Below are 22,832 nucleotides of genomic sequence, written 5' to 3' on the forward strand. Positions count from 1 at the left end.
ATATATTATATAAATAATATACAAAAAATATTATATTAGTAATTAAATGTTTCAGTTATAAATAATTAATTGATAATTAATATAATAAAAATTTTATTTGATTTTAATATATTTAAGTTATTTAAAAAAGTCTTGGGTTGGGCCTGCATTTTGTGTCTAGGCCCAGAACTACACTAGACCTAGAAATTTCTGAGACGGAGCCCAATTCTACCTCTCTCTTCCTTATAGTTGAAGTTTGATTTAAGACACGAGACCAGATAAATTAATAACCAATCAACTCCCATCATAGAAGTAGTAACCAATCATGTTGGTTTTCATAAAATAAAATTCAATCATGGGGGGTTTTGATTGGTCTGCCTAGTATCATGTCTTATATATAGATTTTCCGTTGATTTAACTTTATCACAGAAAGTCATAAATTATCAATTAGAAATTTCTTTTTAAATAATTTGATATTTATTTTTTTAAATATCATAAACTTAAAAATGATTACTTGTATTCAAATTCGGATATTTATGAAATTGAATTAGATCATATTCAAATTTGAATTCAATTAATTTATTCAATATGAAAATTTCTGAATTCAATTAATTAAATATTCGAATTATTTAAATTTAATTCGATTATATTGAACCTCAAATTTGAAATCGGATTTTTAAATACCATTGACACTTATAAATAAGAATATGAAAAGTGAAAACAGTTCATGATAGCAGATCCGGAGTATCCCGACATGGGTCCAAACAGACGGTCCCAACAATCACTATGGGTTATGGCAGGATGTTCCCGACATAAGTTTGTGGACTGATTGCACAAACTTATGATGTTACATGTGGCGATTTAGGTGGAATCCCGAACATGGCCGTGCGCAGTTGAAATTCCAAAATGCATTGTAATGCATCCTGGAGCTGAATGATATTAACTTTACGACTCGGATCGGATCCAATTAGTTTACAAATTTGAAATTTGAACATGTAGCCAATGCTATTGCTATTGCAAACAGCTTTAGATGAGTCTGGATATCCTGCCCATGAGAATCCTGCCCACCCTTATCGTAATTATACATGGAGAACATCTCATGGGCAGGAGATCCGGAGTTGCTTTAGATTCGTCCAATTCATCGATGTGGCTAATAATGTCGCATTCAATGCAAATTTTACGCAGCCTTCTTTGACATCAACTCTGATCTCTCAGCCTTCTTTGGCATCAACTCTGATCTCTCTAACTAGGCATGTAGGTAGGTAGGTAAATGCTCCCTAGCTATTAGCAGCTTAAGAGTTAAGACATACGATCTGGGAACATCGATTTATAGATGGTGTTTAGTTTATATCATGGTTTCCAAAACTAGATCGGACCTGACGGTCGGACTGGAAAAACCGGGAATTGGTTACGTTCATTTGACCAGTTCCGTTTTTCCTCAAAACTATTTTTTTCTTAAAATCGTTGATTTTGGTCAGCAAACCGCTGAACCGGTTGGTTAATCATTCAAATCCTTTTGACCGTTTTTTTATTTTTTTAATTTTTTATTTTTTTTCAGAATAGTCCAACTGTTCGACCCCTAACCGGTAACCAGACCCCTGATCGATTCGGTTTTAAAAACCATGATTTATATTATCATCTTTAAACATGGTCTCTTTGCATCTTTCCCTATGGGTGCAGTTTCAAAGGAATTAAGGGTCCGTTTGGTTTACAGTTGGAATTGGAATAAAAAAAGTCTTTCCCATAGTCTGTTTGATTCAGATAGGAATGGAAATAAAAATGGGAGTGAATAGGAATGGGATTTCATTCCCAATGGAGGGACAGGGAATGAATATTTCCTTAAATGGGGAAATGCCATTCCAGCAAGAGTGAAAATGGGATTTTGATTCCGCCCAACCAAACGGCTGGAATCAGAATAGTCCATTCCAATTCGGATTCCAAACCCCTATTCCCATGAACCAAATGGAGTTTAAATATAATTTGTTTATGCAAAACACCAAAACCACAAAAAAAACGAAGACAGTACAGAGACAGTATGTACATGTATGTATGTCAATGCATTATACATTGCTGCTAAGAATAGGGATGCTTTTACGGAAAGAAAAGGGGTGCATGTTATGCAGGCTGGGCTGGGTTTAAATTCAACCCAGACCTAACCCTAAGAATTGGGTCTGAGGCCCCAAGCCTGAGGTCAAGTCTGAATTTTTCAACCTTAGCCCATTAAAAGTTGATACACTTGGGTTAGGTTCGGGTCCAGGTTATGTATGGGTTGGCCAATCAGTTCACACTAGAATTTGATATAAATGTATGCATACATGCATGCATAATGTATGTTGTACCATAAAAAAAGTATGCATATATGAATGTAAATGTGTCTATATATGCATATATGTATATATATAATCAGATTGGGCTCAGACCAGGTTTAGGCTATCTGAGAGTTAGGCCTGGGCTTGGACCCAGCCCAATGACTGAAAATCTAAACCTAAATTCATGTAAAATTGTAGGCTGGATCAATCTAGACTTAGATTATGCACACCTAACTAATAAGCAATCACTGAGTCTCACTTGAGTTTTACTTTACCAATTAAACAACTCATAAGCTAAAAAAAAATTAAGCATTTAAATGCTAACATATATGTGTCACACATGTACCTCTTATAAGGATTAGACAATGAGGCAGTAGTGCATGTGGGCTCTCTAACTATTTCAATCTTTCACCAAAGAAGAAAAAATCTAGTATGAGGGGCAAGAGGTTGTCAAGCTAGCCAAGGAGCTTGCCTATGAATGGCACAAAACCAGGGCTGGATTGAATTCCAATATTACATGATGAGAGACCCTAATTAGGAGGACATAGGCAAGTCATCCTTGGCTACCAAACAAGACTCTCATCTTCATATTAGACCTTTCTTCCTCTTATTACATCCTTCCAGCTTCGTCGTCCCTCCAAGGCTCCAATGGGATACATGCCAAAGCCCAATGGTACACCCCCCCCCCCCTCTCCTGTTAAATTTATAACCAAATAAGTGGTAGAGAGAGATGAGATTCCTATTCCTATAGCCACATACATTTGGCAATTTAGCATATACCTAACTCTTGTATCATCCACAACTTGTATTCACGCAATACAACCACTAATTATTATCAACTTTTGAAATCATCTGAGTGACTCTAATTAAAAGAATATATTCTCATGATATGTTGCAGGGACCATTTGCAGCCATGCTCATCTCAAATGTTTCAAGAGATAAAATCTGGATTGCAAAAGGAAAGAGACCAGCCATCCCACTTTAATTTCTGTTGTAATATTATTTAGTCCTCTAGTCTAAATTGCGCATTCAATCCCCTTTGTTTGTTGTGTACGTAATTGCAAGTAATGAATATGAACCATTTTTTTGCTCTTACATATAAACATGGATTATGTGTGTCTTTTAACTTATTCACATTTCTGCACTATTACTGGAAGGGTTACTAACTAATTAAGGAGGGAGACAAATTAAATAAAGCTGGTACAAAATTGGCTCGATATAACTTAAACTATTGTTAATAAGTGGGACGTCCAAGGGTAAAGTGGAAAAATGGTCGTCTGGACGTCAAGCCAACGCAAGTATGCAATTATGCATGGCAATATATGGTAATGATACAGAAACATCAACCCCCCAGACCCAATTTCACATGCCGATCGACCTCGATAATACATACTTTAACCCTTTGTAACAAACTTTTGATTTCTCCTCCCAAACTGTTAATGTGTCATTCTCATCATGCATGCATGTGTCCAAGCCATGGTTTAATCAAATTCCAACTCACCAATGGAGGCCGGCCGAAGCAAATGCCTTTCTCGATGTCGATGGGAATTGGGATTACTCTTAATTTGTTTGCCAAAGAATTGCCTCTTTCCTCCATCCTGATTCGAATCGAGGGTCCGTAGGGTGATTCCCAAACCTCTGTCAATATCCTGTTGGGGTGGCTTGCAGGACTGAGATGGGTCCCTCGAGCATTGTTGTCACCGTTCATGCAACATTAATTAATTGTTGTGCATTACTAATTAATTAATTAATTTTGTATTAATAGAGAAATTAAAACAATTATACTTGGACAATGATTTCCTACTTCACCGAACAATGTTCTTCTTAGTTTTGATTGAATGGATTTGCATTTGCCTAAAAGGCTTCAAAAAGAAAGAAAGAAACCACAACATACCCTCTATAGAATATTTTATAAGAGAAAGGCTTGGCTGTTTTAGACAAGTGCTTTCTCGACACCTTATCTCATTGAATCCCTTACTTTTTTTTATTATTATTATTATTATTTAAAAGAATATTGATTAAAATTACACTTTTACCCAATATTCTTGGTAACGTGTCATGCATAGGATGCTCACGATTTCGATAGCCATACCAGTGATTTGGAGGAGATCTCTCGAAAAGTATTTAGTGCCCATTTTGGTCAACTCTCCATCATCTTTCTTTGGCTGAGTGGCATGTATTTCCAATGGTGCCCGTTTTTCCAATTATGAAGCATGGCTAAGTGATCCTACTCATATTGGACCCAGCGCCCAGGTGGGGTTTGGCCAATAGTGGGCCAAGAAATATTGAATGGTGATGTGGGTGGAGGTTTCCGAGGAATACAAATAACCTCTGGTTTTTTTCAGATTTGGCGAGCATCTGGAATAACTAGTGAATTACAACTCTATTGTACCGCAATTGATGCATTGGTCTTTGCAGCGTTAATGTTTTTTGCTGGATGGTTCCATTATCACAAAGCTGCTTCGAAATTGGAATCGTCACAAGTTATGCATCTAAACTCTAGTGCAACCTCCAGTATCTATGTTTAAAGGGATTCTTTTCTCTAACCAAAACACAATGTTGTAATTTCAAGACACAACATTATGCCAAACTTCTTCGCTAAAATAAAAATTAAAAAAAAAAAAGCAAAGGAATCAAATAACACGAAGCTTTCCACGTTCCCATCTTTATATATCCTTCCGCCTACCACGGAATAAAGATAAAATGGCTACTTTTTAATCCAATATAAACAAATAAATAAAAGTGTTATATTTGTCGCAACTCGCAAGAGGATGCTTCCTCAACATTTTCCGTATGAGTCAGCATTGCTTTACGATTCCCCAATGAAACACGGATACATCAACTTTATAGAGCCTGCAGAGGTTTGATCTCTCATCTCGCCTCCTATTTGGAGGGGTGTCAAAAAATATTTGGATTATACGAAAAATTAATATTATCTTTAACGGTATTTTGGATTTTCAAACTGATTCAAATTCAACTCAGGAATTACTTTTACAATTTTGCTTATATGTAAAATCACAGGAAAATTAATCATTCTTTTTTTGCCTATGGTGGAATGTCTAGGAATTGAAGGAGGCAAAAAATGTTTGAAATCAGTGGAGGAAGCTGAACTTTTTACCATCTTTCAAGGGATTTTTGTTGTGCGTCAATTGGAGAAATCCAATATTTTGATTTGTTTATATTCTCAATTAGTTGTTCATGCACTTCAAAATAGAACTTCTTTACACGGTCGATTCTTTAGCTATTAATAGGAAATATAATGTTTTTGCACATCAAATAGCTAATTGAAGTAAACATATTGCACAGGATCAATTTTTGCTACCTCAGTATCCTCCATCTATATCCACTACACAAGACTTTGTATTTTGCTCCTTCTGTTAATACAATACTTTTAACTTTCAAAAAAAATTAATAAATAATAAACTATTAGGTTCCGCTAGGGGTGTAAATGGACCAGGTTTGGATTGAACCCCATCCAAATCAAAACTAATTTTATTGAATGGGTTGGACAGTCCAATAAAACATATTAAATTGGACCAATCTAGATATAATGGTCCAAAATACTTATTAGACTAGATTGAACATGATCCATCTATAATGGATTCATATTGAACCAGAGAGGGTTGGAACAATATCTGGTCCATTAACAACCCTAGCTCTCACTATTTATTCTAGGGCAAGGAAAACAAAAAGTTGCACAAAATGTTAGCATTCCTTTGATCGGGAAAAAAACACGTACAGATTTGTATGATTAACATTATCTAATTATTCTGCTTTTCTCGTGCAAGGGCCTCTCTTAAATGGGACTGCTTGTTGTTGGCCCTTGTTCTTATGGAATTCACATTGGTGAGTGGTGACCCACAAAGCACTCCCCTTGTTGTTGTACTTCTGCTTTTTCACAATGGATGATTCAGTTATACCTCTTATTTTGTTAAAAATTTTTGAATGTTAAATGAGGTGATTTGAGCATCCATCATGAAAAAGTGGAACTATGTACTTCTAAAATAGAGCAAAATAAAACTAAGTCCCACAGGAGCTCTAAAGCACATTATTGATGAGAATATCTCTCAATGACAAATAGGGAAGATGTTTCCAATGCACCTGTCTGTGGGGTGCCAATGTGAACTCGTTTTTTTCTGAAAATTCATGTGATAATCTCTTGTTCTAAGTTGTAACTACCAATTCCTGCATCTCCAGACCCAAAAACTTTATATCCATTTAAAAATATTAGGAAATGGTTTGAATTTGACACACAAAACCAAGAGTTGCAGTCTAATGGCAGAAAAATTACAAGGCCTAATTAATTACTTTTTCTGTTCTGCGAATCCGATTGAACAAAATTAATGACAACTGTTGACAAGACTAACTCTAGGGTTTATGATTCGGTTAATGTTTAAGATGGGATGCCACTCTCACCATAAAACAGATCAAAACTTTTCTTTTTTTTCTTTTTTTAAATGCGTTATGAGCTCCTTGATGACTGAGTATAAGTTGGATTTATTACTATATATTAAATAATTATTTTATCCACTATTTAAAAGACAAGGTTACACGTCATTCAGTTCAGTCACATAACCCGTGATCAAATGTCCCCTAATACAAATATCAGCTTGGACAAAAGTTGCAATCTTGACCCTACATTAGAGTAGAAAAAAGTTGTTCAGATGATGCCCAAATATATTGCTAGTTAAAGCCATTTTCTTTTGAAAACAAATATAATAGAGCACTAAAAATAAGAAGTTGCAGTGATAATGGCAAAATTAAAGCCATTTTGAACATTGTTTAAAGTTATCTTTGCACTACAAATTTGTATTTGTATTCCTTCCAAACTGATCCTATCAAATTTTTATATGGCGTAAACTTGATTCTTAAGCCTAGTTTATCGGTTGTATGAATTTTATTTTAAGGCATCTCATCAGAATGGAATAACAAGATGTCATCCTATGTCACCACCCTGTGGGCGACCATTTTTTTTGGTATTCAGTGCTATGCATCATTAATAACTTACCCCTGACCCAATTTTTCATAAAGTGCTAGTTGCGGGATTTGATTCTATATCAACTCTGTAACAAACCAGTTAACACACCAATGAGTCAGCCCTCAGTTGGTTTATATATACCAAATGAAGCTTTATTATATGATTAGCGGGGCCCAAGCAATGCATGGGATGGGGCACCCCTCCTTGTCCCTTGTCCCTTGTCCCTTGTCCCTGTAAGTCAAGACATTCTACTCCATCCCCACCCCGACCCCATTGGTGGGGCAGGTTCGGGGCAAGGCACCCATTCCTCGTTAGGGATGGGGAATTCCTAAATTTTCCCCACCCTGAGACAACCACCTAAAAAAATCTAATTTATGGGTCTTTTACAAATAGGATTATAAGAATTTTGGGGTATTTTATAAATGAAATTATGGGATCCTAAGGTTACAAGAATATGAGGAAAACTTAGAGATATTTTAAAAATCAATATTAAATCTAAGGGAATTATATGCAAACCCCATCCCTAATTTGGGGCAAAAATATTTTCCTTGTCTTTGCCCCATCCCCATTTAAGATTTGAGAAAACTTGCCTCGTTCGGGTTGGGGCAGGGTAGGGCCCCAATTTTACAGAGAAAACTGTCATCCCTACAATTCCAATACTTTTTAATAACTAATTAAATAACAATAAATTAGATCATTTTAAAATAATTTCCAAAAATTATTGAAATTGCTATAAATTAGTAGTAATGTATAGTAAATTAATTATTTACAATAACAATAAATTAATGTAAATGACTTACTATTAATCAAAGTAAATGTAATTATAGTAAATTAATATAATTATGGCAAATTACATTATTTTTAATTAAAAGTAAACCATTTATTGTTAATTAATGTAAAACCATGTATGATTGAAGTCAACCAAGTGGTCTAAATCGGTGTGGATAGATTTAATTATTTTCCTAAATTATTTAATAATTAGTTATCGAAATAAAAATAATGAATTGTTATTTAAATAGTTATGAAACAATTTCTATAGATTAATTTCATAATTTAATTTTCCTAAATTTTTAATAATTATTTAGTTGAATAATAATGGATTATTATTTAAATAGTTTCGGAGAATTTTTTTTCATAGATTAATTTATTAAGTTTTTAATTATTTATTTAAAAAATAATGATGGATTATTAGCTAAATAGTTTCCCTAATTATTTGATAATTGTTAACTATAATTATTGATTTTATAGAAATTAGTAAATAATGCTAATTAGTAATATCTTTTATCAATAAATTATTATTGTAAAAATTTAATGAAATTTTATTAAATTACAATGATTAATGCTAATTACACTAAATGTTGAAATTTTGAATATTTATTAATAACAAAAAATTATTAAATAATGGATTATTTATAATTTTTGGTGGATTATTAAATTATTTAATATTTATTTAATAATGAATTATTTCTGAAATAATTATTTCATAATTTTTGGTAGAATATTTTCCAGATATTTTTAATAATCTTCATAACTAATGTATTATTTAACAATAGATTATTATTTAAGAATAGATTATTTAACTATGATGGAAGATGCCATGAATATATAAGAAACATCGAATTCCCCTTATTCCCCTCTCTTTACTTGAAATCACGTCTATAAATATAAATATTGTTTGATTTGGAAAACCAAATCTTAATACATTATGGCCCTATTTTTATGGGAAAGTGGAGAGAAGAGAGGGGAATTAGAGATACAAGAGAAGGAGATGATAAAACATATATTGAGCTAATTAAGGAGAGAAGTTAGGTTGTTATAGAAAGTGTGTGTGTGTGAGAGAGAGAGAGAGAGAACCCACCGGGAAGGGAAAGGAGTGAAGAGAGAGGGTGTTAAAATGACAAATTTGGAGTGATGAAAAGGGGAGATAAGAGAGAGTCAAAGAGAATGCAAGGTTGGGGTAATGGAGCAAGGAGAAGCAATGTGACATGGACTGTCTTACTATATATAAACTCAAAAGTGAAACTGATTATGTCTCGATACAAACATTAAAAAAAATATCATATTTATCAATTTTCTTATATAAATTTATTAATAGCTATACACCCTTTTTTCTTTCGTTATAAAAGAATTGGGTCTACTGAGTAGCCAAGTGAGGTCATGGATCCAGTTTGGCCTAGAAATGGGCCTCAGCTCAGGACGATCGATTTGGGTAGTATTTATTATCAGACTCGTCATGTTCAGTTGAAATATCCTTTTACATGTCCTTTGAACAACAAATTAGGCCTAAACTAATACCATACTATAAATGAGTAGAAAACCTAAAAAAGTCAAGGATTGAGGGTAAGAAGTTGTGTGCATTTTTAGCTATTAGAGAATAAATACATATTCTGATACTTCATCTTACAGCTTAATCTTTTTTGATTGAATGGTTCTTTAAGATGGTATTAGAGTCCATTTGATCAAGTGGTATAATGTTTGATCATCGCTGCCCAATTATAATAAATTAAATTTCAGTATAAGGTATGAGTGGGCTTGTGCTTGTTTGTCTATACTTCAAGATTGGTGGACTTCCATGATAGGGCATGTTAGAGAATAAACAACTTAAAATGTGTTCTGTAATGCGGATGAGATTTTGAACACACCACTTTGACATAAATGAATCTATAATACATCACTGTTTACAGACACTTTATATTGTGAATAAACTATCCACATCCAAAGGGACATTTTGTCAGATGTGGTATAGATCAATCCACATCATATGTATGGAATCTATACATCTAACATATAACATGTGAGATAATATATGCAGTCAATCAAGTATAACAAAAGTTATTATATTTTATAAATAAGATAAATAATAAAATACAGAATACCTCTGGTTAAAATAAAACAGCAATATGTATTTATTAATAAATATAAAAATATAAAAGTCATATATAACAAATATTGGAGGATAAAACATATCAAATATGAATTTATTTAATAATAAAAACTCATTAAAATTTAAATAAAGGGTTAATAATTAAAAAAAAAAAAAACGATGTGGCTGGGCCTCATCCACAAGAAAAGCCCATGGCGAAGATTTTGGAATTTTGATGGGATTGATCCACGACATATTATGGATGAAAACAAAAACTGAACACTATCTTAAGCTTTTTGGTTAATAAGCATATATAAACTGTAAAGATCATGTATACCAGCTTAATTATGTAACCTTTCTTAATGAGGAGAGAGAGAGAGAGAGACCCGGGGGGTGGGTATCTTGCTCTCCCCCCAATTCGATTGAGGGTGGGACTTGACCTCCACTACAACCAGGCAACTAACTATAGACTGGTGCAGGCTAGCTGGCACTTTCATGAAAGTTGGTTTGTTGGCCTTGATGGGATCGGAAGAGCTGAGAGTGATGGCAATGCAAAGGACAATGGTAGTGGCTGTTGAAGTGGTACATTAGTTGGATTACCAACATTCGTCGGCTAGTCTTAAAAAGGCCATTTTCATGTTCTACATCTTAAATTCATTTGGCAGACTTATTTTTTATTCTTTTGAAATTCCAAATAATTACTTTTTCTTTTTGAGTTAGATGGGGCTACACAAAGGGTGGGGAGGGCAGCCCATCCCCAACCCTAGTGTAGGCGCATATGATCCAAGTCTCCAAAATACTTGAATAGCCAAAGGTTGAAACCTAGGTACATTGGTTGGATAGCCAAGATTAATCCTTTGTTTTAGACAATTTAGGGTCCATTTGGTTTGCATTCAGAACCAGAACTGAAATTATAATTAAAATCCCTTGAAAATGGAATTAAAATGATTTATTCCCATAGTATTTTTGGTTCAGATAGGAATTGGAATTAGAATTAGAATAAACTGGAATGGAATTTCTTTCACAAGAGAGGAGAAGGGAATGGCCATTCCCTCAAATGGGGGAATGCCATTTCAACAAGAATGGGCTATTCCAACTCTGATCCTAGACCCCTATTACCACAAATCAAATGAGCCTTTAATTTTTTTTTTTTTTTTTTTTGTTGATGTAATACATATTATCTAGATGGCCTGGATTTGGGGATTAACTTCTGAAATTATTTGGACAGGTTAGAGTAGTTGAACTCGTTTTGAAGTCTAGAGCTTGAATTTATTTAGCTCAGACATTGTTGAAATTTTGGTGCATTATTTGAATGGTTGAGCATAATTGAAATCTGGTATATTACTTTAATTGCCAAGTTGATTCTTTGATGTTAGGAATCTATTTTGATAGCCTAAACTTTTGGCTTGATTTGGTACATTTGGCCAATAGGTTATTTGAACCTTGGTATATTACTATGATGGTTTAGATAATACACCAATCTCAAAAGACCATTAATCTTTGAGTTAATTTGGAAAATCTTTATGCATGGCATGCAGTTATCAAGAATTTGAGTGATTCACATTGTTTAGTATCCCATTTGGTCATTTCTATGGCCGAGAATACTTGAAATCATTGTATATCGCTTGGATATTCAAAATTAGTTGATTGATTTTGAGTCACAAGTTCAATGACCCTAATCTTTGGTTAGAAGTTTGATCATGGCTGATTAGAAATATGTTTCTTTAATTATAATACATGGAAAGTTGACAAAATAATTTCATAAAACAAGAGAAAGGAATTCTAGGGCTTTTTCCCTAAAAAGAACAATCACCACAAGGGAGCCTTGCCTCGAACCAAGATACAAGAATCTGTTCCTAAAACCACTTCACCCACGCACCCAACTCAAACAAAACAAAAGAAAAGAAAAAGAAGATAGAATTACACATATCTTGGGGAAGGACAAACAAGGCAAACGAGGTATGGATGTATTTCTTGGATGGAAAGGTGATGCATGAATATCATGCAAGTATTACAAACAAGCACAAAATAGTTAAATGCCACAAAAAATAAAGTGCAGACTGCAGGGGGTTAAAGTGTCACACTGCTATCCACAAAGTATGAGATGAGACCACGGTGCCCCTTTATATACAGACACTATGGTGCTCTCTTTCAGTAGGCACCGGACAGAGAATCTTACAATAGGGAGTGACCTCCCCTAGCTAGTAATGTGCAATTGTGCATTACCCTCTTATAAATTATGCCAACATGTTTAAAGCCTCTTCGATATCAATTATATATTTTATCTATCCCTTATTCAACCATATTGGATTTGGATCATCCCCACTTTACTGTATCGGTCCGATACTTGTGCTGCCTTCACATCAAAAATGTAATTCATTTATTGAATTGGCATCAATTCCAAGCTGGCACCTACCCCAAATATATTTTGAGCTTATAAATTCTGATCTTTGGGGTTATCGGTCATTCTCCATTTTTTATTTATGTTTGTAAGTAGGAAACGCACATCTCAGTTGGGCTTGAATTACCTGAACCCACCCAAAGAATAAAATTATAAAATAAAAAATTGAATATATATATATATATATATATATATATATATATATATATAAGTAGGAAATTCACAACCTTGATCAACCCAATGATCCAGTGCAATCTGGCTCAACGCTCAATGATGGTGCACGATCTGGTCACTCTTAACTGGAAGAGGCTACGCTCCTAGTTGCCGACGAACGAGAGATACCTGTGAGGAAGAAGATGAAGGAACCTGGTGGGAACACTCCGATGGTTAAGTTACTAACCAGATTGAAAGCTGGGAGAGAGAGAGAGAGAGAGAGAGAGAGAGTTGCAGAGAAATTAAAGAGCTAGAGTGATGATCACGCAATACCTTCGCCTCTGGGGGTCGAGGTCCTTATATACTAGTATCCTGACATGTCAGGTACAACCACTTCTGAATCTCTACTGCGGCGATCTGCTATCAGATAACGGCTTGGAGTGGCTGGCCGTTATTTGTCAGAGTTGAGCTGGTGCGCGAAGGTGATCGTTGCAGAGTACGGTCCTGCCAGACAAAAAAAACAGCCTCCAGGGTTGGCAGGTATGGTTGTCAGGCAGGAACCCCCTGCGATACGCCGAGCTACTCTGCCTTAAGCTACCTTACACCGAGCTGCTGGTGATATGCCGAGGTGCTTCTATCCGAGGCAGGTCTCCGAGGTGGCCTACTTAGGTTTGGACAGGAGTGAGTTTATTCTAGCTAGGGAGCTGACAAGCTTAACCCGAAGTGTCTTCAGTTCAGGATGCTCCCTACTTAGGAGAATCTTAGCACGGGGTGCTCCCTACTTGGGAGAGTCTTAGTTCGGAGCAACAGAGTATTATCTTGTAGCGAGCTGCCATTCGTGGCGAGCTGTCAGGTAGGGTTATAGCAAGCTCGTTACGCTAAGTTGGAACGAGCTCGTTAAGCTGAGTTGTCACTTATGTCGAGTCACATCCACGTGTCCCCTCATTATGAAGTCGGACCAAATCACCCTCCATCACTCAACTTGGTGGGTGGGGGTTTAATAGAACGGGGCTTGAGCTGGTCATCTGCTTGGTTGGGATGGGCTTTAGGCTTACGGCCAAGTGATAGAACAGGTTTAGCTGCAGAACCGGTCTAGCCTGCCCATGGTGCCCTTGGCCCTAGCGAGCCAATTATATAAGCTACTTATTTTGTTTTGCTTTAAATGCATAGAAAATGAGGGAAGCAAAGAGGTTTATATATATATATATATAAACTGTTTATGATTGATTATTCTTTTTTTTTTCGAAAAGGAGGGGAGTATGGTTTTTTTTAATAACACAATACACTAATTTTTCAACATAGGTGGAAATAGAGGAACTCAATTTGCGTCTTTGCTGGGATTATTTAGCTAACATGCCAAGTGAGTCACCACTCAGGGGATGTTTGGAACCGTGGCCGTTTTTCAAAAAAAATAATGCCACATCGGATTTACATAGGCGTTTCAATAAATGCCCATGTATCTCATTGTTTGGTTCAACCAATTATTAAAAAAATGGGCATGCCTTGAAAATCGGGACCCCACTGATGCATGAAAAACGATGATGAAAATCACCTTACCAAACAGCATAATGTTGCTCACTGCCTACGTGGTAGAAGCATTTTTTTGTGAAAAACGGGTCCTGGAAGCATGGGTGGTTTTTCTTGAAAATCGGTCCCAAAAAGCGCCCACGCTTCCAAACACCATGTCAGTTGGCATGGAAAACAGGGTTTGGACCTTTATTCTTTAGTAGGGGTGTCAATTGGAATGGATTTGATTCGGTCCAATCCAGTCCAATATGAGTTCATTATAAATGGAACAAGGTCCAATCTAATCCAATGAATATTTTGGACCAATTTGGACTGGTCCAATTCAATGTTTGGACCGTCTAATCTCTTCAATATCATTTTGATTTACATTGGTTTCAACCCAAACCCGGTCTATTGACATCTATACTCTTATCTTGCATCAATGGACCAGATATTAGCTTAATCTAACCCAATCCAATATAAATTTATTATGAGCGGACCAAGTCCAATCCAATCTAATAAATATTTCGGACCGGTTTGATCCAATTTAATATGTCTTATTGATCCGTCCAATCCATCCAAATTGATTTTGGACTGGACGGATTCCAATCCATTAACACCCTTACTCTTTAGGATGGGGCTGAGTGTTGGCCTTGTGAAACGGACCTACTACGTAGGCTTTTCTCTGATATCAACAAGAACCCAACTAATGTTGTTTTGAGTTCGCATCACCGCCCCACCGTGCTTCGCCTCATACGATGTGCTACTGACACCTGTCCAGTCGCACACGGTGGGGCGTTTCCGCGTGCGACGCTAACGTGACAGACGTTAGCCCCGCCAGTTAGCCCCAAAACCAACTCAAAAGTGCTGGAACGCGCCCCCGAAGCTCTTTTCCCATATTCGCGCCCCTCCTGAAGCTCAAATCGGAGGAGAGGCTCTGACCCCCGTTCTCTGCCCGAGCTCGGATCTCCGCTCCCATCTCCGATACCGGCGAACGCTTCGGTCACAGGTAAACTCTAACCCTTGTTCTTTGTCTGGGGCTTTGATTTTTTTCATTAAACCCTCTTTGATGTTTTATTTTTCTTTGACTTTTTTTACCCTCTTCCACCTCCTTCTCCGGCACCGGCGATCGCTCCGGCCACCGTCATCAGGTGTTGGAGTGTCACACTTAGAACTGAATTCAACATTTTTATTATGCAATGGCTATTAAAAACTCATTTAGAAAGTTGTTTGGTTTACAGGTTTTGGCTATGGCTATAAACTCCATCCAGCTTAGGAAAAAACGACAGAAGGAGAAAGAGAAAGTAGTGCAGTGATTGGCTATGGCTACAGAAAGCTGAATTTTCAAACTTTATTATTAATTTGTATGTTTTGGTACAGATACAGAAAGCTGAATTTTCAAACACTTTATTATTAATTTGTATGCTTTGATACAAATGTTGTTTGGCTATGGCTATGAACTCTCTCTCTCTCTCCTCTTTAGCTTTCAAGGGTATATTAATATATTAAACACAGGTTTATGGTATAGTCCAAATAACTAGCCTAAAGCAGAGCATTACAACTATCTTCCTGTCTTAGTTAAACAGAGGCTGGTCCCATGAAGAAGGATCAATTTTGATGAGCCAAAAAGCAGTCTCCATGCTGGTACAGCCCACTCCAATCAAGCCCCCGATGCTTCAATCTGCAATATCAACACTTCTTATTAATGTTCCATCTACATGATAAATACGACTGTTTTGAAGTAGTTTAAAGAATCCAACAGAACTACGGTTACTGTCACAGAGCAAGCAGAATCCTCAATCTTAATCTAATACATGGTAACAGTAGTGTCACATGGATTGGAGACCCAGATCAAATTATGGGTTTCATAAAATCTAAAGTGACATCATGGTTATTAAACAAAAAACCATATTAATCTAAACCCATGTCAGAGTCTTTTTCTTCTTCTTCCTTCTAAGAAATCTGACTCTGCTTCTTGATATAGCCAAAGTATACGTAAATGTTGACAGAGATATATTGAACCTTCTCTTCATGGCGTTCATTCAATAAAGTATCATCAATCTCAGGATCGCACGACTATTTTGCAGATTAAAATAACATATTACGAAGCTTTACAAACTATTGTTTAAGAAAACGCAACTAGAGAGAGAGATTCTTGTTTATTTGTTGCAGAAGTTCAGAATATCATGAATAAAAAAAAGGGGGCATAAAAAACTGGTATTCGTACAAAAGTTGGGATCCCATCTCAAGTTCTCAACTCGATAATGCCTCGTCCCAACTATATCATGAACCCAAATTTGTTACTTATATCATACTTTCTTTTTATATGAAATATTCTTGGAGAAGTATTTCTCCCATTGGCGTTTTCATTAACTTGGTTCTCTTATCTTCTTTTGGTTATCAAGAAAATGAGAAATCTTATTTTCGGACAGTTTTGTTTCCTGATGAGGGTAGATTTAGTTCTCCACTAACATCATGACACGTAGCATTTCGAAACAAATGAGGGACACCCAGAACCACCTAGGCGATAACTTGTCTTAGCCAAAATGATGAGTTCTAGCTAGCGACCTGGCACTATCGCCAACCTAGTGACCTACCTCTAGTGCCGACTTGGCGACCTGCCTTTGGTGTCAACCTGGCGACCTGCCTCTAGCGCTGACCTAGCAACCTACCTCCGCTGACTTGGTAGAAACCTAGCCAGCGACCTCGTCCACGACTCGGTAGCTAGCAGCACCTGGTCCAGGGCCGACTTGTGGTACATCGTCAATATCGGCTGAAGCGACCTCAAAGTGGAGAGTGACCTCCCTCAAAGGCTTGCCGACCTGATTGAGGTCCAGGTGGGGACTTACGAGACGTGCTCGCTGTTGATTTCTACATGCATCCCATCACTCCCAGGTCTCTCGGAAGTCAGCTATCACACCAAATGTTTTGGGAGAAATCGAGTAAGGCGCAAAGATTGGCCTACGTGCACGACTACCTCCGAGGACTTCAGAGTAGTTAGGCATGTCTTCCTGGAGATACCGAATGTGTTGCATGATGCTCACGCCAAACAATGCCTATATAAAGGCCTTGCCTCCAACTCTAGGGGGGAGATGCGCAATTTAGTTCTCGCAACTCACCAGCTCTCTCACATTTGGCTATCTTAAAATCTCTGATTCACTAACTTAAGCATCGAAGTGCCCACCCCGGGTAAAGCAACCTGGGCACTCTGACATTGTTTCCTTAGAGGTCGCATCAGAGCCACCTCTCCAGCTCGTCAACACTCAGCTAGGCAACAGATCCACCTCTCCAACTCGTCACCATTCAGCTAGACATCAGAGCCACTTCTCCAACTCGTCACAACTCAGTTAGACATCAGAGCCACTTCTCCAGCTCGTCAACACTCAACTAGGCAACAGATCCACCTCTCCAGCTCGTCACCATTCAGCTAGACATCAGAGCCACTTCTCCAACTCGTCACCACTCAGTTAGACATCAGAGCCACTTCTCCAGTTCGTCACCATTTAGCTAGGCATTAGATCCACCTCTCCAGCTTATCACCACTCAGCTAGACACCAAAGCCATCTCTCTAGCTCGTCACCATTCAGTTAGGCATCAGAGCTACCTCTCCAGCTCATCACCATTTAGCTAGACATCAGAGCCACATCTCCAGCTCGTCACCATTTAGCTAGGCATCAGAGCCACCTCTCCAACTCGTCACCATTCAGCTAGACATCAAAGGCACTTCTCCAACTTGTCACCACTCAGACATCAGAGCCACCTCTCCAGCTCGTCACCATTTAGCTAGGCATCAGAGCCACCTCCCCAGCTCGTCACCACTCAGCTAGACATCAGAGCCATCTCTCTAGCTCGTCACCATTCAGTTAGGCATTAGAGCCACCTCTCCAACTCGTCACCATTTTAGCTAGGCATCAGAGCCACCTTTCCAGCTTGTCACCACTTAGTTAGGCATCTTGTCACCACTTAGTTAGGCATCAGAGCCACCTTTCCAGCTCGTTACCACTCAATTAGGCATCAAAGCCACTTCTCCAACTCGTCACCACTCAATTAGGCATCAAAGACACTTTTCCAGCTCGTCATCATTCAGCTAGGCATCAAAACCACCATACCACATTCCAGGTAGGGATTATTCAGCCAGGCATCCGAGTCACCTACTAGCCGGGAGCTGCCAAAATGCACATCATCAATTAGAGCTGTCTACGGGAAACGTTACAAAAGGCTATGTCCTCACCCAATTCTCTGAGCCTCAAGTAATAACATCTTCAAGCAACAACAATAGCGCTTGATCGAAAGAACCCCCTAGGGGGGCAGAAGCAAAGTGATTAATCCAAGTGAGTTCTCGTAGTCTTGCCCGGACAGAATCTCCCCAACTGTGAGGCCACTCCCATATGTCGAGCTCTGTGTGCTCTCTGCGAGAGTTGATGGCCAATAGAATGTGAGGCCACCGCACAGGTCAAGCCCTCCGTGGTTCTCGTGGGAGTTGATAGCCAACAAACTATGAGGTCGCGCCGCAGATTGAGCCCTCCATGCTTTACGTGGGAGTTAATGACGAACAGGTTGTGGAGCCACCCTCGCAGGTCAACCGTAACATTGACCCGCTATTTAAATTCCAACATCAACACACATAACAAGGGGAAGTGAAACCGCTTTCAGCCTGAAGGACCCCTAAGCCGACCTGAAAATATGTTGGTAATAGGCCTAAGGACCTACAACGAGGCACAAATCTACTCCCTTCATTGAGCTGATCTCAGCTCGGGAGTAGGGGGGCATTTGATGAGGGCAGATTTGGCCCTCCACTAACATCATGACACATGGCATCTTAAAACAATTGGGTGACACCCGTAACCACCCAGGTGACAACTTGCCTTAGCCAAAATGATGGAGTCCCAGCTAGCAACCTGGCACTGTCGCCGGCCTAGCGACCTGCCTCCACCGCCGACTTGGTAGAAACCTAGCTAGCGACCTCGTCCACGACTCAGGGTGGCTAGCATCACCTCGTCCAGGGCCGACCTGTGGTACCTCGCCAGTATCGGCTGAAGCGACCTCGACGTGGGGAGTAACCTCCCTCAAGGGTTTGCTGACCTGATTGAGGTCCAGGTGGCGAAACTAGCGACCTACGAGACGTGCTCGCCGTTGACTTCTACATGCATCCCATCACTCATAGGTCTCTCGGAAGTCAGATCTCACACCGAATGTTTTGGGAGAAACCAAGTAAGGCGCAAAGATTGGCCTACGTGCACGACTACCTCCGAGAACTTCGGAGCAGTTAGGCAAGTCCTCCCGAAGATCCCGGACGTGTTGCATGATACTCACGCCAAACAATGCCTATATAAAGGCCTTACCTCCAACTCCAAGAGGGAGATGCGCAATTTAGTTCTCGCAGCTCTCCAGCTCCCTAACATTTGGCTATCTTAAAATCTCTGATTCGCTAACTTAAGCATTGGAGTGCCCAACCCAAGTAAAGCAACCCAGGCACTCTGACATTGTTTCCTTGCAGGTCGCATCAGAGTCACCTCTCCAGCTCGTCACCACTCAGCTAGGCAACAGAGCCACCTCTCCAGCTCGTCACCATTCAGCTAGGCAATAGATCCATCTCTCAAGTTCGTCACCATTCAGTTAGGCATCAGATTCACCTCTCCAGCTCATCACCATTTAGCTAGGCATCAAAGCCACCTCTCCAGCTCGTCACCACTCAGCTAGACATCAGAGCCACCTCTCCAGCTCGTCATCATTTAGTTAGGCATCAGAGCCACCTCTCCAGCTCGTCACCATTTAGTTAGGCATCAGAGTCACCTCTCCAGCTCGTCACCATTCATCTAGATAGCAAAGCCACTTCTCCAACTCGTCACCACTCAGACATCAGAGCCACTTCTCCAGCTCGTCACCATTTAGGTAGGCATCAGAGCCACCTCTCCAGCTCGTCATCACTCAGCTAGACATCATAGCCATCTCTCTAGCTCCTCACCATTCAGTTAGGCATCAGAGCCACCTCTCCAGCTCGTCACCACTCAGCTGGACATCATAGCCATGTCTCTAGCTCGTCACCATTCAGTTAGGCATCGTCACCATTAAGCTAAGCATTCAAGCCACATTTCAAGTAGGAACCATTCAAATAGGCATTCATACCACATTCCAGGTAGGGATTATTCAACTAGGCATCCGAATCACCTACTAGCCGGGAACTGCCAAAATGTGCATCATCATTTCCTATCACTCTCCATTGTTTTCGTTCTGCCTTTTCTATCTTAATGAAGAGAGAAAATTAGAGGTCAAAGAGGAAATCTATTTACCTGTTTCGACCCGATTGTCTTTTCTCTTATAGTTTCCAAAGTTGTGTGCGCACAAAGACACAGCAAAGACATGCAGGGGCATCATTCCTTAGTTTTTTCTTCATAGAGCATTGGTTTCTTGAAATGAAAAACACTCCAACACCTGGTGACGGTGGCCGGAGGGATCGCCGGTGCCGGAGAAGGAAGTGGAAGAGGGTAAAAAAGTTAAGGAAAAGTAAAACATCAAAGAGGGTTTAATGAAAAAAATCAAAGCCCCAGACAAAAAACAAGGGTTAGAGCTTACCTGGTGACCGGAGCGTTCGCCGGTGCCGGAGATGGGAGCGGAGATCCGAGCTCGGGCAGAGAACGGGGGTCAGAGCCTCTCCTCCGATTTAAGCTTCAAAAGGGGCGCGAATATGGGAAAAGAGATTCAGGGAGCGCGTTCCAGCACTTTTGAGTTGGTTTTGGAGCCAACTGGCGGGGCTAACATCCGTACGTTAGCGTCGCACGCGGGAACGCCCCACCGCGTGCGATGGGACACGTGTCAGTCGCACATCGTGTGGGGCGAAGCGTGGTGGGGCGGTGATGCGAACTCTGTTGTTTCGTGCTTCGTGACGTGGAGTCGAGAGATGTGAATGCGTGAACAACCAGCTAATGAAGGAACTAGGCCTTGGTTGGATAACATGGCTAATTAAGGTTGACCTACTGAAACCTTCATCTGTGAGTGCCCTGTGTGTTTTTTCTTTTTTGCTTGCTTTGATTATTACTTTACGTTACGTTTACAGGCAGCTGGTTAATTATAGTGAGTTAGCAGTTAAAAGGCTGCTCCTGTGATAAATAAGATTAATCAGTTTCACTGTATAATAACTTGAGCGGCCTTTTTGGGCTTTTTACCCTTTTCTGATTTTAGCAGCTCAGCTCAGTCTCAGATGAAATTTAGGTCTGACAACAAACACATACTCGTATGTATTTCATGGACCCGAACTGTTAACCTTTTTTGCTACTCTGCTTACAACAGATGAATAAGCAAAAAGCTCTAAGATTATTGGAACATGTCAAGTCAACCATTTTACATTTAAACTCTCACATTTATCCAGGTTGAGGGGGTGGACAGGCCTTAAACTAACCCCACTTAACCAGGTTTAAAAAAAAAAAAAACTGATAAAAAAAAGAGAATACAGGTGTCAATGGACCAGGTTTGAATTGGAACCAACTTAAATAAAAACGAATTCGAACAGGACGGTCCAAACATTAAATTGGACTGGTCCAAAATAATCATCAGACTGGATTGGACCAGATCCATTTGTAATGAACTCCAATTAGACCAAATCCAGTCTAACTGACACCCCTACTTCTAACATTGTGCTTGTTTTGATAGAAAATAAGAGGTTTCTCTACCTATCCCTTCAAACCAAAACACAGCTAGAGAGAAACAGGTAAGTTAAATGAAAGCTTCCTAATAGTTTCCAGGAAGGAAATTAAAGACACTCAAAAAGTTAAATCCGCGTTGCTTCGAATTGAAGCATAATTAGCACCAAAGCAACATACTTCTGTTATCGTTATTCATGTTTAATTCGTTTTAAACGAATTTTGCCCGGCCGTTTATGAACAGGTAAGCAAGCAACATACATACTGGTGTGGTTATTTAATATTCCAAACCCAAAGCAGCAATGGCAATATTAACACCCTCTTCATCTTTTGTGATAACTAATTAAAGAGTGTTTTGATCGAATCTCTTCACTTTCTATTCTCTTCAAATAACAATGAGGCAATAACTAACATTGTTGTCCGACCCAGTCAGCGATAACTGTTTAGTTAGTAAGGAAATTAAAGAACTTAGAAGTTGGAAGCTGGGCCCCACACGGAGACAATCATTCAATCTCTCTCTCTTTATCGGATGTCTTTGGAGTTTGGGCGGACATGTATTAATTAATTTAAAATATAAATGATAGTGTTAATAATTATTGGCACTTGGCACTCCCCATGGCCCATGGGCCCATATCCAAGAGTAGGCGAAGTCAACTAATTATTATATGAAAACATACTAACAACGAATGAAAGGTTGATATCCAAGTACCTATTTGTGTATGAATTTTTATCGTTTATAAGTCACAAAGGTTTCCTTTCATTTTGATATTTGACTCATTGTTTACAGTTTATGAACAACCATGAAAGGCGCGTTTTTGTTTATTTCATTCTATTTACTCGAACAAGTAACCGACGACCTGGCTCACTCTGGCTTCAGACTACTTCAGACTTCAGTCCAGGAATCCAATTGAACGTTGAATTACGTTTTGTTTTTCCCTTTCATTTATTTTTTATTTTTTATTGTGGTGAAACAGAAACAGTGAAATTTGGACACGGAACTTGTTTG

General features: G+C 38.7%; 2 long non-coding RNA genes across 2 annotated transcripts; one reads left to right on the forward strand and one right to left on the reverse strand.

The window, feature by feature from the left end:
- Positions 1 to 14,942: 14,942 nt before the first annotated feature.
- LOC104592785 (uncharacterized) lies at positions 14,943 to 15,606 on the forward strand. The gene is made up of 2 exons (XR_734450.3): positions 14,943 to 15,198; positions 15,431 to 15,606. It is a non-coding gene; the product is annotated as an uncharacterized LOC104592785 (long non-coding RNA).
- A 129-nt stretch (positions 15,607 to 15,735) lies between these two features.
- LOC104592786 (uncharacterized) lies at positions 15,736 to 20,875 on the reverse strand. Its single transcript, XR_734451.3, has 3 exons — positions 20,763 to 20,875; positions 20,480 to 20,621; positions 15,736 to 15,870 (listed from the first exon to the last, which is right to left on the reverse strand). It is a non-coding gene; the product is annotated as an uncharacterized LOC104592786 (long non-coding RNA).
- Between the last annotated feature and the right edge of the window lie 1,957 nt (positions 20,876 to 22,832).

This window comes from Nelumbo nucifera, chromosome 3 (assembly GCF_055504915.1).
Source record: "Nelumbo nucifera cultivar China Antique chromosome 3, China Antique-T2T, whole genome shotgun sequence".
NCBI lineage: Eukaryota > Viridiplantae > Streptophyta > Magnoliopsida > Proteales > Nelumbonaceae > Nelumbo > Nelumbo nucifera.